The sequence below is a fragment of the Phalaenopsis equestris genome, unplaced genomic scaffold (assembly GCF_001263595.1).
Source record: "Phalaenopsis equestris unplaced genomic scaffold, ASM126359v1 Scaffold000488, whole genome shotgun sequence".
In the NCBI taxonomy this organism is placed as follows: Eukaryota; Viridiplantae; Streptophyta; class Magnoliopsida; order Asparagales; family Orchidaceae; genus Phalaenopsis; species Phalaenopsis equestris.
Window position 1 is genome coordinate 703,491 of NW_018164928.1, and position 17,279 is coordinate 720,769.

The 17,279-nt window shown below is 43.2% G+C and overlaps 1 protein-coding gene across 1 annotated transcript in view; it reads left to right on the forward strand.

Annotated features, from left to right (window-relative positions):
- The window catches only part of LOC110028116, a 37,846-nt gene that overhangs the window by 20,312 nt on the left and 255 nt on the right, over positions 1-17,279 (forward strand). The window lies entirely within an intron of this gene.

Below are 17,279 nucleotides of genomic sequence, written 5' to 3' on the forward strand. Positions count from 1 at the left end.
TCGCGGCTGGCCACACCGCCGGCAAGCCCACCGGCCGCGCCTCTTCTTTTTCTTCTTCTCCTAATTTTTCTTTTTCTTCTTCTTTTTCTTCTTCTTCTCCTAACTTTTTTTCTTTTTCTTCCATTTCCTCTTCTTCTTCTTCTTCTCCTTCTTCCGATTTTTATTTTATTTATTTATTTTTTCTTCCACTTCTTCTTCTTCTTCCTCTTCTTCTTTTTCTTCTTTCTTCTTCCTCTTCTTTTTCTTTTTTTTCTTGGACAACCCGCCAACCTCACCGAATTTCATTCACCCCACCGGCCTTCACCTTGCCGGTGTTGTGTTTTCGCCGGAGTAAAACGGCGAAGAAAGACATCAATTTTTTTGGGGCTCTCTCCTGCGTCTCATCTGCTTTCAGCATTCACCGTCGATAAATTAGCATTCGTCACCTCGCCGGACACCGAGCGTTGCCACTGTTCGAGGAGGCACGTGCGTCTTTTACCTTGTGGGTTCCACTCCTTCACCGTCGTCGAGCGATCCTCTCTAGCGAGGTACCTTTTTTGGTGTTGCATATTTTTATATGCTAAATTATTTATTTTTGGTACTTCGCATACCTCACTGATCCCTTCCTCTCTTGCTTTTGTTGACATTGTTTTTGTCTTGTGCGCGTTTTACGAGACACACTGGAGCATGAATTGGACGTCGGCGAGCTTGGCGCAAGCAAAGAGAACGCGTCTGCAACCGTCACGGTGGTGAGATTCTCTAACTCCTAGTTGACCATAGGTTTTAGCGGTGTCTAGGCGTGTGGGTTCGATCACCCACACAGGGTGTGTGCGCCGGCATCGGTCGGCACGACGACGTGCCTGGGTGATGGATCGTCGATTTTCTAGAGCTAGCATTTAGATTAGGACTTTTCTGTGCGTAACCAAATACTCCCCGTAGAGCCGAGTGTCCTTTTTTTTTGTGAGCCTTAGCACAAGTCCCGATGGGTCAGAGTCCCTCACTTCCATTGTTTTGGTTTTGCTCAGTTTTACTTGGAGAAGCTAAGTGGTCGAACTTGGCAAAGCGAGAGAAGCTTCGTAGTTGGCTCGCTTTGCAAAGTCCGGAGGAGTTCGCGAATTGGGAAAAGCTTTGTAGCTAGCACATTTCGCGACGTCGTGGAAAGTTTTTTCTTCGGAGATCTGGGGAGAAAATTCTCCACATTCCCACACCAAAGCTGAAGGCGGCGATGCCGCATATACAAGCATCTAAACCTTATGTTTCCTAGGTTAGGTCGTTAGTACGAGCGTGACTCGCTATCATATGTGGTCATATGCACCTCGTTGTTTGCATGTACATATCTTGCATCTTACATATTGAATGTCATATATCACACTTGTATCTGCACTCTGCACCTTGCATTTGCACTTGTACCTTGCACCTTACATTTATACGTTGCACTTGCACCTTGTATCTTGCACCACTTGTATCTTGCACCACTCGGTCGAACAGGATGAAAAATCCGATCAATCCAAAGTGTTGTACCAACCGGGCCCGGGTAACCGGCTGAAGCATAAGTGATGTGACCGGTTCGAAATAACCGACCGAGCCAAAAGTGGTGTTGACCAGTCGGTCCGGGGCGACCGATCGAGGCACAAGTGGTGCAAGTGCAAGTGCAACGTGGCGCAACGTAGGAGCAAGTGCAAATGCAAGGTGCAGAGTGCAGGTACAAGTGCGATATATGACATACAATATGTAAGATGCAAGATATGTACATACAAACAATGAGGTGCATATGACCACATACAGATTATGATAGCGAGCCACACTCGTACTAACGATCTCACCAAGGAAACCTAAGGTTTAGATCCTTGTATATGCGGCATCGCCGCCTCCAGCTTTGGTGTGGGAATGTGTGGAGTTTTTTCTCCGTTTCTCCCCGATCTCTGAAGGGAAAACTCTTCACGGCGTCGCGAAATGTGCTAGCTACAAAGCTTTTCCCATTTTGCGAACTCTTCCAGACTTTGCAAAGCGAGCCCGCTACGAAGCTTCTCTCGCTTTGTCAAGTCCGACCGCCTAACTTCTTCAAGTAAAGCTGGGAAAAACCAAAGCAATGGAAGTGAGGGACTCCGACTCATCGGGATTTGTGCTAAGACTCACAAAAAAAGGGAGACACTCGGCTCTATGGGGGGTGTTTGGTTACGCACAGAAAAGTCCTAACCTAAAGGCTAGCTCTAGGAAATCGACGATCCATCACGCAGGCACGTCGTCGTGCCGACCCATGCCGGCGCACGCACCCCTTGTGGGCGATCGAACCCACATGCCTAGACACCGCTAAAACCTAGGATCAACTAGGAGTTAGAGAATTTCACCACCGTGACGGTTGTAGAGACGTTCTTTTTGCTTGCGCCAAGCTCGCCGACGTTCGATCCATACTCCAGTGTGCCTCGTAAAACACACACAGAACAAAAACAGTACCAACAAAGGCAAGAGAGGAAGAGATCAGTGAGGTATGCGAAGTACAAAAAATAAATAATTTAACATATAAAAATATGCAACACCAAAAAAGGTACCTTCGCGAGAGAGGATCGCTCGACGACGGTGAAAGAGGGGAACCCACAAGGTAAAAGACGCACGCGCCTCCTCGAACAGTGACAATGCTCGCTGTCCGACGAGGTGACAGATGTTAATTTATTGGCGGTGAATGCTGAAAGCGGATGAGGCGCATGATAAAGCCCCAAAAAATTGATGTATTTCTTCGCCGTTTTACTCTGGCGAAAACACAACACCGGCAAGATGAAAGCTGGTGGGGTGAATGAAATCCGGTGAGGTTGACAGATTTTCCAAGAAAAAGAAGAAAAGAAGAGGAAGAAGAAAGAGAAGAAAAAGAAGAAAAAGAGACGAAAAAGAAGAACAGGAAGAAGAAGAAGAAGAAATGAAAGAAAAAATAAATAAATAAAATAAAATAAAATAAAAATTGGAAGAAGGAGAAGAAGAAGAAAAAGAAGAAATAGAAGAAAAAGAAGAAAAGTTAGGAGAAGAAAAAGAAAAGTTAGGAGAAGAAAAAGAAAAATTAGGAGAAGAAGAAGAAAAAGAGGCGCGACCGGTGGGCTTGCCGACGGTGTCGTCGGCCGAGAGGGGGGGAGTTTCTGGCCGAAGGGAGCGATGGCGAGAGCGGGCGGCGGCTAGGGATCGCGAATGGGGGAGGCAGTTTCGCGATATAGAGGGAGAGAGGGTGCGTCTTTTTTATTTTTTATATAATATATATATATTAATTAATATAATATATTTTTTATATAATTTTTTATATAATATATAATTATTATATTAGTATAACTATCGTTCGCATATTCTTCACATGTATACATCCTCGCGGCGAAGTGAATGTCCTTCTTGGCTAAAATCGACGTTCCGAACGCATTGAAGCAGTCCGTTTCTTCATTCGGGGTCGTTTGGGTCGCTTTTTCGACGATTGTGCTCAAAACGATAATTCTCACATTTTTACCCCGTCCGCGAAACCGTAGCGAAGTGAACATCCCCCGTAAGTGAAATCGACATTCCAGACGCGCTCGCGTGGTCTGTTTCGTCGTTCGGAGTCAGTCGTGGTCATCTAGACCACTTTTTTCGTTGATCGAGAAAAAATGATAATCTGCATATTTTAAGTCTGCACGCGAAATTGTGGTGCAACGAGCGCCTTTCCTAAGTGGAATTGACATTACGAACTCACTCGCGTGGTCCGTTTCGTTGTTCGGAGCAATCTGATCAAGCTCGCTGATGCTCAGGTCAATTTGAGCCAAATTCGTGCATGACGCGCGGTAACTAATTTTCGTCGATCACAGGTAGACACTCTACACCTATGATATCCAAAAATTGATGCCAACAAAGGACCCCTAACAAGCGTGCAGCGCCATTGAGGCACAGTGCACTTGTTGACAGCATTCTTAAAAGAAAACCTCTCCTGGTAGTCGATGTGACATCCCAAGAGAATGTTAAAAGACAACCTCAACCAAGTCAGATAAACTGGACAGGGTATGGTCGAGGGTGTGGCTAGTCAGTCAAAATCAACTAAGCACAAAAATAGGTTCAGAGGCCGTAAAGACATAACCTAAAGTAGTGGTTCAGAGGCCGTAGATGCATGACCACGAGAATAGGTTCAGAGGTCACACAGACATAACCTAGAAAATAGGTTACCCAAGTGGGTGGTTCAGAGGCCATAAAGTCATAACCACGAAAATATGTTCAAAAGTCATAGACATGACCTAGAAGGGTGGTTCAGAGGCCGTAAAGACATAACCACGAAAATATGTTCAGAGGTCATAAAGGCATAACCTATGGGGATGGTTCAGAGGTCGTAAAGGCATAACCACAAAAATAGGTTCAGAGGTCACAAAGACATAACCTAGAAAATAGGTTTAGAGGCCGCAAAGGCATAACCTAGGGGGGTGGTTCAGATGTGGATGGTTCAGAGGTCGTAAAGGCATAACCACAAAAATAGGTTCAGAGGTCACAAAGACATAACCTAGAAAATAGGTTCAGAGGTCATAAATGCATAACCTAAGAGAGTGGTTCAGAGGCTGCAGAGGCATAGCCACAAAAATAGGTTCAGAAGTCATAAAGACATAACCGAGAAAATAAGTTCAGAGGCCGCAAAGACATAACCTTGGGATGAGTTCAAAGGCCGCAGAGGCATGACCCAATGGATCCCAGCCAGACCAAATAAACTGGACATGATATGGCTGAGGGAAAGTGCGTCTGACCATATTCGAAACGACACATCGATCTGTCTGACTACATTCGAAACAACAGAATTGATGGAAACCCCGTACCTGACCTCATTCGAAACGGTTGGGTAGAAGACTCAATCATCTCGTGTGACCAAGTCTCTTGTTATGTTTCCCCTGAGACAGACTCTGATTGCGTGTCTAACTGATCTCCTTGAGACGAAACACCCATCACATTAATCAGGTGGCTATAAAGCACAACATATCCTGATCAGAGGTGGTGATCGAACCAGTGACTATATAGTATGACCGACCGAGAAGGATGGTTCAGAGGCCTTAAAGGCATAACCAAAGACAGTGGTTCAGAAGCCATAAAGGCATAACCACGAAAATAGGTTTAGAGGCCATAAAGACATAACCTAGGGATGGAGTTCAGCGGCCATAAAGGCATGACTCAACCTAGTGGTTCAGGGGTCATAGAGACATAACCACAAAAATATGTTCAGAGGCCGTAAAGGCATAACTTAAGAGTGGGTTCAGAGGCCGTAGAGGCATGACCTAAGGTATGTCTGAAGACAGAATACTCTCGTAAATGAACCGGCCCAAAAGGGCATGTGGTTCAAGAAACATCAAAGTATAAGGCTATATGAAGCCAAAGGTGTCAAAAGACAATATATCCTCATAACAGAGCCGACCCTAAAGTTACATGGCTTGATGAACATGGCTAGAAAGCGAAAAGTGTCTGAAGATAGAATGTTCTCATAACCGAGCCGACTCGAGAAATGTGGCTATTAAGTCGAAGTTGCTCTCATAAAGGAACCATCCGAAACGAGCATATGATTCGAGAGGCTTCAAAGTCAAATGGCTACACAACCCGATGTGCCTCAAAACGAGGCCTTATCTTCAAGAATCGACCAAGTGAAGGCAATAGTTCCATTGATCGGAGATCGGAACATCAAATGATCAGGGAGGTATGTATCATGACCAAGTATCAAATAAGGCAGGAAAGATGTATCCTGCTCGGATATATCAAATGGTGTAGGAGGTATGTATCCTGACCGAGCATATAAAATAACGCAGGAGGTATGTATCCTGACGAAATATCAAATGAACAATCATGCGGCATAACATTCTGAGGTATCACACTCCAAATATAGTCGGACATCTAAGTAATTCGACTGAACATGGATCGGTGGTAAAACCGATACAACATGTCATTCAACTTGGCAAACAAAACCAACCAAAGTAGTCAATAAGAAGATATGGTTATATGACCAAGATGTTCTAACCATAAGAGTGCTTCCACAAGCATTAATGAGACGTCTCTCGCCAGGGATTCTCCCATTTAGCAATCCAATGTTTGTTGGGGAGGCATTGAGTATCTCGATGAAGACATGGGTAAGCTAGCTAGCTTACACATAATGTCGTTTGACGGGGTGGATAAAACCAACCAAACCAGTCGAAACCATCAAATTGGGTTAGATATCAGAAATGTCTAAAACCAAGAGTGCTTTTACGTTAGTATTAGCGAAGCAACTTTCGTTGGAGATCCATGAATCAGCCGTTAGACCAATACAACATGATACTCAACATGACGGACAAAACCAACCCGATTAATCAAGAATATCAACGGGGTTACATGACCTAGCACGGTACCTAGCCCTAGCACGGTCTAACCCCTAAGGGTGCTCCAAATGAACTAGCGAGGAAATCTCATTGAGGATTCTCCCATCACTTAACAAAGTAGTTTTACTGGGGAGACATCAAATATCTCGGTGTAAACATGGACCAGCTGAGCGACTGAGACAACATGTCATTCGATGGGGCAGACCAAACCAACCAAACCGATCAAAATATCATCGAGGTGGACTCAAAAGTCCAAATGTAGGGTGCTTTAAGCAAGCACTAGCGAAGTAAGTCTCGTTAAAAGGTCCCTCAGAACTAGCGAAGTAACTATAGCAGGTGAGAGCTCAACGGATATTTCCAACAAGAACTGACTAAGGCAATTCTCGTTGGGAAAAATGTCGGGGCAAATGTCAGGCATCAAAAGTGGCTCTGACGAAGGACATGGATCAGACAGATAATAAACAAATTCTAGAACCGATATGACATATCGCTCTGACAAAGCAATGAAAATTGGCCGGTTCAAGATTATCAAAGAGTGTGGATGAATAAAACATATCAATCCTATATATGATACTGCTACCAGAGATTTGGTAGAATGAATTCCGTTGGAAAATTGCTGCAGTATCTAAGAATAGTTGACATCTAAGAATAGTTGATAAGAATAGTTGGCACAAGGGTATGTTGCCCTTAGGCTAACCCAAAAAAACATCCCTCAAAGGGGAAAACACCACACTCATTTGAAATGAGTGGGAAACTCTAGTTCGGACCCACATGGGGTGCTCAACCGAATAGAGGTGACGAGAAATGGAGCATAGCTTCCCACACAAAAGGGTATCAATCGAACTTGACCTCGGACAATCAAGACACCTAAGAAGGGTTGGACAAAATAGAGTGTACTAACCAAATGATGTTTAGCCATAAGGCAAAAACCAGAACATATCCCATAAAAGAGAATACACCACACTCATCTGAAGTGAGCGGGACGAGCATATCCGCATAAAGGTACTGGGTTCAGACCCTATGTAGAAAAGGTAATCAAAACATAATGCTAAGAAAGGGCATGACTTTCCTGCATAAGACAAATATCAATCAAAATTGACATTCATCAATCGATATATTGCAAAAGGTTAGCTAGGCAAGATATGCTAACGAGGGAATGCCTAGTCATGAAACTAAGCTTAGATCCTCTAAAAAGATGGTATCTTCCAGTGAGGAAAAACGTATCTACCACACTCATTTATAATGGGTAGGACATGCTCGTTCAGACCCGCTCGAAGCGAGGAACTGTAGAAAAAAAAATAAGAGAAGTACTTAGCTTCCCTTACACTGATTACTGGTTGCGTCAGGTATAAGCCGCCCGTAGGACTTCCACTTTGCTTGTGTGACAATTCAGAAATCAGTTTTAAGAGATGTTCAAGACCTCTCTTAAGTGCAATAGCACACACAAAAAGGGTGGGTGTACGATATGTCGTACCACATGCCCACTAAGAAGACTATTCAACCTCCAAAGGAAGGACTGTCGGACTCATAGGGTCAAAACATAAAGCATAAAAAAAGGTGGGTGTATGATATGTTGTACAACATGCCCACGGAGCTACTGAGAGCATTCCATGCCATTTATATATATTTTTTTATTGCCATATATATTTTTTATCTCTAGCTTAAGCCGTTGTCAGAAATGATCTGGTGTGACATACCAAATCGAATTATCAAATAGAGTGGACGATTAGAACATACCAACCCTATATATGGTACTGATACCAGAGATCTGGTAGAATAAATTTCTCTGGAAAAATACCACAATATCCAAGAATGGTTGGTCAAAAAGTAACTTTCTAACCACAAGGGTATGCAGCTCTCAGGCTGACCCAAAGAGGAAAACACCACACTCATTTGAAGTGAGTGAGAAACTTTAATTCGAACCCATACGGGGTGCTCAACCGAATAAGGGTGTCAAGGAAAGAGACACAACTTTCCCGCACAAAAGAAGTATCAATCGAACTTGACCTCGGTCAGTCGGGACACGTAAGAAGGGTTGGGCAAAATAGAGTGTACCAACCAACTGGTGTCTAGCCATAAGACACAAACTAAAACATATCCCATAAGAGGGAATACATCACACTCATCTAAAGTGGGCAAAACGAGCATATCCGTAGAAATGTGCTCAGTTCGGACCCTATGTAGAATGGATAACCGAATAAGAATGATAGGAAAGAACATGACTTTCCTGCAATATCAATCGAAATTGACTTCCGTCAATTGGAGATACTGCAAAAGGTTAGCTAGGCATCATTTATTAACCATAGAATGCTTAGTTATAAAGTTGAGCTTCAATCTTCTAAAAAGATGGTATCTTCCAATCTCATTTATGACGAGTGGAACAAACGTATCTACCACGCTCATTTATGATGGGTGAGACACGATCATTCGGACAAGCTCTAAGCGAGGGACCGAAAAGAGAGGATAAGAGAAGTACCTGGTTTCTCTCACACTGATTACTGATTGCGTCAGATATAAGCCACCCATAAGACTTCCACTTTGCCTGTTTGACAATTCAGAAATCAGTTTTAAGAGATGCTCAAGACCTCTCTTATGTGCAATGAAGCACAGAAAAGGCGGGGTACGATATGTCATACGACATGCCCACTGAGAAGGCTAGTCAACTTCCAAAGGAAGGACTACCAGGACTCTAGGGTCGACACATGAAACGTAAAAAGTGATGGGCAGAATCCTAGCCCCGAAAGGCAAGTCAACTTCCAAAGGAAGGACTGTCGGACTCATAAGGTTGACACATAAAGTTTAGAAGAAGGTGGGTGTACACTATGTTGTACAACATGCCCACAGAGCTACTAGATCCTTTCATGTCATTTATATTTTTATTGGCATATATATATTTTTATCTCCTGCATAAGCCGTAATTAAGAATGATCTGATGTAACATACCAAATCGAACTGGTGTGAGGAGCTTTCTTGCAGGCATATTATACTCATGACCAGCTATACCATGCAAAACATAATGTTTGCAAAATTATGTTCCGGGTGGGATTTTCCTTAAGTACTCTTCCCTAGCCCCTTTCCTTTAATGATTCTCACCCTTAGCCTAATAGGCCTCGTCATTCGTATCCAGGTGTCAAGGAAATATTTTCATTTTGGAGATGTCTTTAAATCAATTACTGATTTATCAGTCATCCCAATGTCACTTAACAATTCTCTGAACCTCAATATTCTAAGGATCTTATCAGGAGAATTTTGAAATCAAAAAGTTTTTTATATTGAAACTTTTGATTTCCCGCTCACCTCAAGTTTCTTCTCAGGAATGTTGGCCAAATTTCACTTTTTAAGACCTCTTTTTTAATTTTTCTGAGAATTATTATATCTGGTAGAGCTTCTTTTGTAATAAAGTAGTTTGTTTTGACTCAAAATTCTCTTGAATAAAGATTCTTAGAATTTCATGATCTATTACTTGTTAAGCTTCCATCGGTCTAGCTGAATGGAAAAGTAAGAGATCTAAATAGTCTCTGAAACTACTAACATCTCAATGACACCCATCTAGTCAATCTGAGGTATTCTCAGGACTTAGGTGAAAGTTCATTAAAGGAAGGGATTCGGTCATCGTGACTTAGTTCGAATCTACCAAACTATGAAGATTTGCAAATCCTAGGTCTAGCTTAATCTCATCCTCAGGATCTATCTTAGGTTCAACCTCAAGAATCATTGAAGGTAAGCCCAATACAGGATCAACCGAGGGGCATGATTCCTTTCAGAACCATCTCAACGGCCTCCAGAAATTGGAGTCGGAGCATCAACAGATGCAGAGATATCTCAGTCAGATAAGTAAGGTCTAACCGGTAACGTCGGATATCGAGGTATCACGACGAGCCATGGACTGACCGTAGAGACAGAATGCTCTGATGAGTTCAACGTGACTATCAACAATGTAATAAAAATCAACCAAGTCAAACAAAATATCCACGAAGTTGGATATAGGAGATGTTGATCAATTTCAAAATGATGCTCTTTCACCAAGAACAGACTGAAAAGTCAATAAGGTTCTGGATTGGTGAGGCACCAAATCCTAATCAGGTTCAAAGTAACTGACTAAATCAAATGCTTAGATGCTTAGAATCAAATGCTTAGACATGTAGAATGGTCTTAGCAACAAAATGCACTCATCAAGAGCTTAGTCAAAAGACAAACATAGCTCGAATCGAATGAGACACTCTCAAACAGCTTGGGGGCTGTGTATCCCGGCTAAAGATGGATCGATCAAGACTAACAAGATGATCTAATCGATACATGTCATCAACAAAGATGTTTTAGGGTGTCCCCTAATTGAAGTATGTAACATCCATAATAATCTTGCTTAATAGGTGAAAAGTGGAAGGATAAAACACTCTTCAAAGCAAAGGCCAGTAAACCCCTCGCTGTCAATGTAGAAAGTCATTCTACACGCAGCGTCGGGATATCCGTCGGGATATCAAAAGAGTCGGGATATCAAAAGATGTGGTGGCAAGAATTCGCCTAACCCACTAGGTATTCGCCGAAGTAGAGCGATCAACTTCTGTTCTCAAATAGGGTGAGAATCGATGGGGGTACACCCCGGACCTCCCTTTATCAACATAGGACAAATTCATATAGCGCGATGAAGAGGAAGCCATAACATTTTTCTTATAGCTTATAGAAAGAGTAGGCACATCAAATGTGGGCAAAAAGCCACTCCAACAGGATCACAGTAATACCTGACACAACATCTGGTACAGTGACGCTAAGTACCACACCAAGGGTCTCATGCAACACCTCGGCGGTTCTCATGGACTGCACAACAGATAACAAATATCCCGGCCTCGTAACGGACCAACAGGCAAACCTCGGTCTCCTACTACGAGGGCTTATAAGACAAGATGAATAAAAAAAGTTCTTGGACATCTGGAGGATCCGGATAAGGAATTTCTCTCAAAGGAAAGGACCCAGTCCTCGTAGAGGGGAAATTACTCCAATAATCTTCTTGGCAAGAAGATCTGTAGTGGAGTCATGAATATGGGCCGTAGAATTAGAGCAATCCACTTCCTGAGGAGGGGGAACCCTCATAGCTATCATGATCAGGGTGTATTCCATACAATCATACAATACAACAGAGTGATTCTCAGCCAAGGGAGTGCCAAATTTCCTATCAACATGGAGCCACAACAGGTAAATAGACCTGTGGCTATGTCAGCTGCAGTAATTGTAGCACTGTTCCTATCCCTCTAACGCCCTCGCCCAATGTAGGGACAAGCAAGACCTCAGAAAAAACCCAGAACGATGGAAGCTGGGACGGTTGTCAAACCAGCAACATTTTCTCTTAAAGAGTATGTTGCTCCTACAATCTTCTAATTCAGAGAACTCGTGGTAGCAACAATAACACGGACTGTAATGTGAGAATAACCTGCATTTCGAGGAAGAAACAATTCCCACATAATCCTGGCTAGAACATAGTCCACATTGTCAGACATAGGAGAAAAATGATTCTCAGCTGACGGGATTTGAGCATCATCCCGTGTTGAAACCGAATGGAGTCATTACGGGGACATGGTCCACATTGCCAGAGGACAAAAATGGGGATTCTCAGCCGACAGGACATAAACATGATTCTGGGCCGGAACCAACGAGAGTCATGGCGGGACATACCACACCGCCAAAGGACAATGTCGTAAACAGGTAACTCTAGCTCTCTTAGTGCAACATCCGCGGATGGACATCCTCAAAACACGGCATGACTACGAGAGGATAGGAAATAAGAAAGAGCGTTGTAGCACATCGCCATCTGTATCAACCTCTTTCTCAAGGGAAAATTAGCACCGATACGAACTGCTACAACGAAAGGGGTGCTACATGCACAACTCCTCCTTTCCAAAGAAAGGCATGAAGGAAATGTTCAACAAGGGTGTGGTCCGCACAATTGGGGACAGTAGCAAAACGACTCACAATTTGGGGGCCAAAGACACCTCCTAAACTGGAATCGGGATAAGTATAGAAACCTGAGCAAAATATACTGCTAAATTTGCAACAATCTATTCCAGTCCTCCTGGTCTTCCTGCTTAATCAGGGGACAGGTGGATCCTCAGGGGAAACGAAACGGAAGAAGAGAGTCGAGATAGAAGTCACAATGGTGACAATAGTAACAGACATACTGGTAGCAAAAGACTCACCTACCTATGGCAGAGAGATCCATGAGAACACGGAGGGATGGGTCTAGAAAAGACCGTTAGGTGTTGCGGATCTTTGGTATCGAGCATCGGCCTCTTTTTGCAAAAGAAGCGGGTGCGACGCCAGCCACTACAGCAAAGACAACTCGATATGCACGACTCCCCTTTTAAGGGGGAGGGCACAAAGAAATGCCTAAGAAGACATAAAAATGACTCAATATGCACGTCTCCCCATTTAAGGAGGAGGGAACAGAGTAAAACACCTAAGAGGGCGTAGAAACGACTCAATATGCACGTCTTTCCTTTTAAGGGGAGGGCATAGAGTAAATGCCTGAAAGGGCGTAGAAACGACTCAATATGCACGTCTCCCCTTTTCAAGGGGAGGGCACAGAGCGAACGCCTCAGAGGGTGTAGGATCACGTAAGATAATCCCACTTGGGTGCTCGAAGGAACTGAAGGTTATGACGCCCTCAGGAGCACAGAAAACGCTATGGGAGAAGGGAAAAGGTTCCCCCGGCAGTAGCGATCATATCAATTTTCCTGCTTTTCCGCATTGCGGGGCAAAAAAGGGATAACGATCGGAAACAAGAAAAGGTTATGAAATCAATCAAAAAATACAACGACATAACGACATCGATGCACATCGATGCATGCGATAATACAGCAACCGAACTGTCGAGGGTGAGAAAGGGACAAAATGCATCGAGTTGCTACCCCTAGCAACTGACAGATGGACCGAAAACCAAGGTCTACTGTGACTCGAAGGAAGAGAACCAGGTCACGATAATATGAGCTGAACTCCTAGTACGGAGAGAGACTTTAACCCCAAAAAATGAAACTCCAAGTATGGAGAGAGAGACTCATCCCCAGCGGAGTCGCCAGATTTGTTTCCGTTCATTTTTCTCTTTTTTATTTTTAAAAGGAGTCGTCAGCTTTTCAATCGTCGTATACTTCCCCCATTCGAATAAATCTCGCTCCCGAACCATATAAATGATTCGAAGAGGAGAGGAATAAAATAAGAACACATACGACAAAGAGACAAACAAAAAGTATAACGTAGAGAGTCTACGTGCGATAAACCTCGCAATGATAGGTTAAGAATATCCGCCCTAATAAGATCGGGTGGAGGAACCTTAAACCAATATCTGCGAAAGAAGTATCTACATAGACTACTCATAACCAGAGAGTCAGGTGTATGTACCTGTTCTGGGGTCAAGAGCACTCCCAGAGGAACGTGTTCCTACTGGTTAATTACATCTTGGGGGATACTTAAGAATACTCTCGATAAAATGAGTTCATTTCATATTATCATAAATCTGGGGTATAAGCAATCAAATGAAGGTTATTCCGTGTGGGAACAGTCCCAATGCTTCAAAGCTCATGCTAAACAATCGAGCAGAGAATGAGTCTCTCGCATCCCGAAATGGGTAGCGGCTCATCGACACATGGGGCCCACAGAATAACCTAAATCATCTTGACAGGGATATCCTAATACGTCAAAGCACGTCTGGGCCATAGGGCAAAGGACAAATCGCGAAAAAATCGCCGTATCTCAAATGGGCGGCAACTCATCGACATCGGGCTGCCAAGGTGATATCAACGAGGTCAAAGGAGCTGAAATGACTCAACAGGGGTAGTCAGAAGACAGGGAAAAGTAATCCTAGGAGGTAGAGGTAGTCAGGTCGGGGTACCACGACCCGTCATCCCAAACCACTAGGATCCTAAGTCTACCTAGTCGTAAAAGTAGTCGACCCAACACAACCTGAGATCCCCGGTCAGCAATATGTGAATTGCATCATCCACGAGAACGTCGATAGCTCTAAGTTCAAATGAAGAAAACAATATCCTATGACTATAAACTGGAGCTCCAAGAGGTGGGACTTATACCTGCCGAAATGACAAGGATGCCTCCGGAAAGAAGAGAAAGTGGAGGTTCAGCTACAAAACTGTAAACACTCCAACAAAAGGACTTACACCCCGTCTGGGTCGAGGAGCCTTCTAACTCCCTAGGCGCACTAGACAACCACTTATATAAAGGTATGTAGGGTCAATCAGGTTGAAAAAGTATGAGGACTCCTCCTCGGGACATGCAAACATGAATGCAGTTATCTATAATGATCCTAAGTATTGTGAAGACAACCCGTTTAAAATCCTACCCGAAGTTTATGTAGGAAAGTAAAACTATAAATTTTTAAATCCTGAATATTTTAATCCTAAATTTTAATTATCTTGAATATTTTATTTATAATATTTTATTTAGGATTTTGTAGAAAATTAAAATTTTAGGGTTCTTGATGACCTATGTTGTATCGTGAAATCTCAGATAAAAACAGAAAGAAAACAAGTAAAACACATGCAAGTGCAGACATGCAACATGATGCAAAAAAAACAAAGCAAGTCAAACCAAAATAATAAAAGGGCGGTGCCGCTGGGTCGGCAACATATCCCAGAAAAGAAAAGGACGGTTGGACTCCGCATATACATGCCCGGTCCTAATTTTATACATCAATATAAAATGCAGAATTAAGATACGGGGCACGAGCATCTGCTCCTGGTCCCCTTCACGTGGTTCCCGTGCTAACATCTCGGAACCCGTGCCCGCATCTTATTTCTATTACAAGACTCTCCTAGACTCTAAAAAGTACATAGAGAAAAGAAAAAAACTCAATCCTGCATGAAAACAAGTGTCAGCGGGAAAACTCACATGCACATAACGTATCATGAGTCATGCCTTAAATGTGGAAGAGCTAATAGCACCTGCAAGCAAAATGGTCAGAAATCATTACTTGCTCCGTCATAGCAGTATCTGTATGTGTGTATAAAAATAGACATGACTCCCTGTAGAAGAACGCTCTAACATACTACCACACATATGCAACATGCAGACACACCAGAAGCATAATGTAAAAGAAAGATACCTGGCTAGGGCAATCAATCCAACATAGAACAATAACCAGACATCAAAAAAACTATCTAGCACCCTAAATCCTAATCTAGCACACCACCTAACGAAAAGTGCATCAACCTAGTATCTAAGTGTGGGATAAGTTTGGGTATAGTATGACTTTGACGGTGTCACTTTACTGGCCCCATCCTAAGGATCCAAAAAATCTAAAGAGTGTCACAAAAGGGGATGACACCAGTTAGATTCATTGTATTCTTAACACAGTCATACCCATGTCAGTCCCGATGACTTAACTCGCATTGTTCATTGGGATCAACCCAGCAAGCAATGCTTGTTAAGGCATCACGATCAACACAGGGTCACTCTCCTAATGAACCTGACTCGCTATCCATACAAACATGCAAATGCAAATGCTAATGCAAAAAAATCAAAACTTATAAGTAATGATAAAGAGTATGTCATGAAGGCAATGACTCGAAGGAATGAGCATGTCGTAGTGGCAGAGGCCCAAGAAGAGGGTATACCGGTGAGGTAGTGACCCGAGGATGGACATGCCGTGACGGCAGCGGCCCGAAAAGGGGGTATACCGGTAAGGTAGTGACCCGAAGATGGGCATGCTGTAGCGGCAGGGGCCCGAAAAGAGGGTATACCGATAAGGAAGTGACCTGAAAGAATACAACTCAAGTAGATGATATCAATCATGCAGACAAACATATACATGCACATACACAACATGTAAAGGAGCAAGTGGCCGGTCGACACCTCTTGGAGCTCCAGCTTGTAGTCATAAGATAGAATTTTCTTCCTTTGACCTTTTTGCTACCGAGGTTCTCGTGGATGATGCAATTCACGGATTGCTAACCGGGGATTTCAGGACGTGTTGAGTCGACTACTTTCACGACCAGGACCAGGGACGACTGGACGGGTTGAGTCGACTACTTTCACGACCAGGTAGACTTAGGGTCCTAGTAGCTGTGTATGACAGGTCCGCGGTACCCCGACTCAATTATCTCTACCTTTTAGGATCACTTTACCTTCCTTTTTGTTGAGCCCATTTGAGACCCGTCGCTCCTTGACCTCGTTGATATCACCTTGACAGCCCGATGCCGATGAGCTGCCGCCCATTTGGGATACGACGATTTGTTCTTTGTCCTTTGGCCCGATGTGCTTTGACTTATTGGGATATCCCCATCAAGATGATTTAGGTTAGTCCGTGGGCCCCGTGTGCTGATTAGCCACTACCCATTTGGGATGTGAGAGACTCACTCTCTGCCCGATGGCTTAGCGTGAGCTTTGAAGTATCGGGACTGTTCACACGGAATAACCTTCCTTTGATTGCCTATACCCCAGGTTTATGTTAATATGAAGCGAAACTCCTTTTATCGAGAGTATTCTTGGGTATCCCCCAAGATGTAATTAACTAGTAGGAATACGTTCCTCTGGGAGTGCTCTTGACCCCAGAACAGGTACATACACATGTCTCTCTGATTATGGGTAGTCTACGTAGATACTTCTTTCACGGATTTGGTTTAAGGTGCCTCCGCTTGATCTTGTTTGGGCGGACATTCTTGACCTATTCTTGGGAGGTTTATCGCACGTAAACTCTCCACGTTTTACTTGGTCTCTTGTTTGTCTCTTTGTCGTATGTCCCTTCTTATTTGATTACTCTCCTCTTTGAATCATTTACATGGTTCAAGAGGGAGATTTATTCAAATTGGGGAAGTATACGACGATCGACAAGCTAGCGACTCCTTTTAAAAATAAAAAAAAGAGAAAAATGAACGGAAACAGTGATATAAATATAAATACGAAAGTTTAGGTGTTATATATGTAAATACATTGTGGTGTTTGTAAATTTCTCTAAATTTTATCCCAATTAAGCAGGAA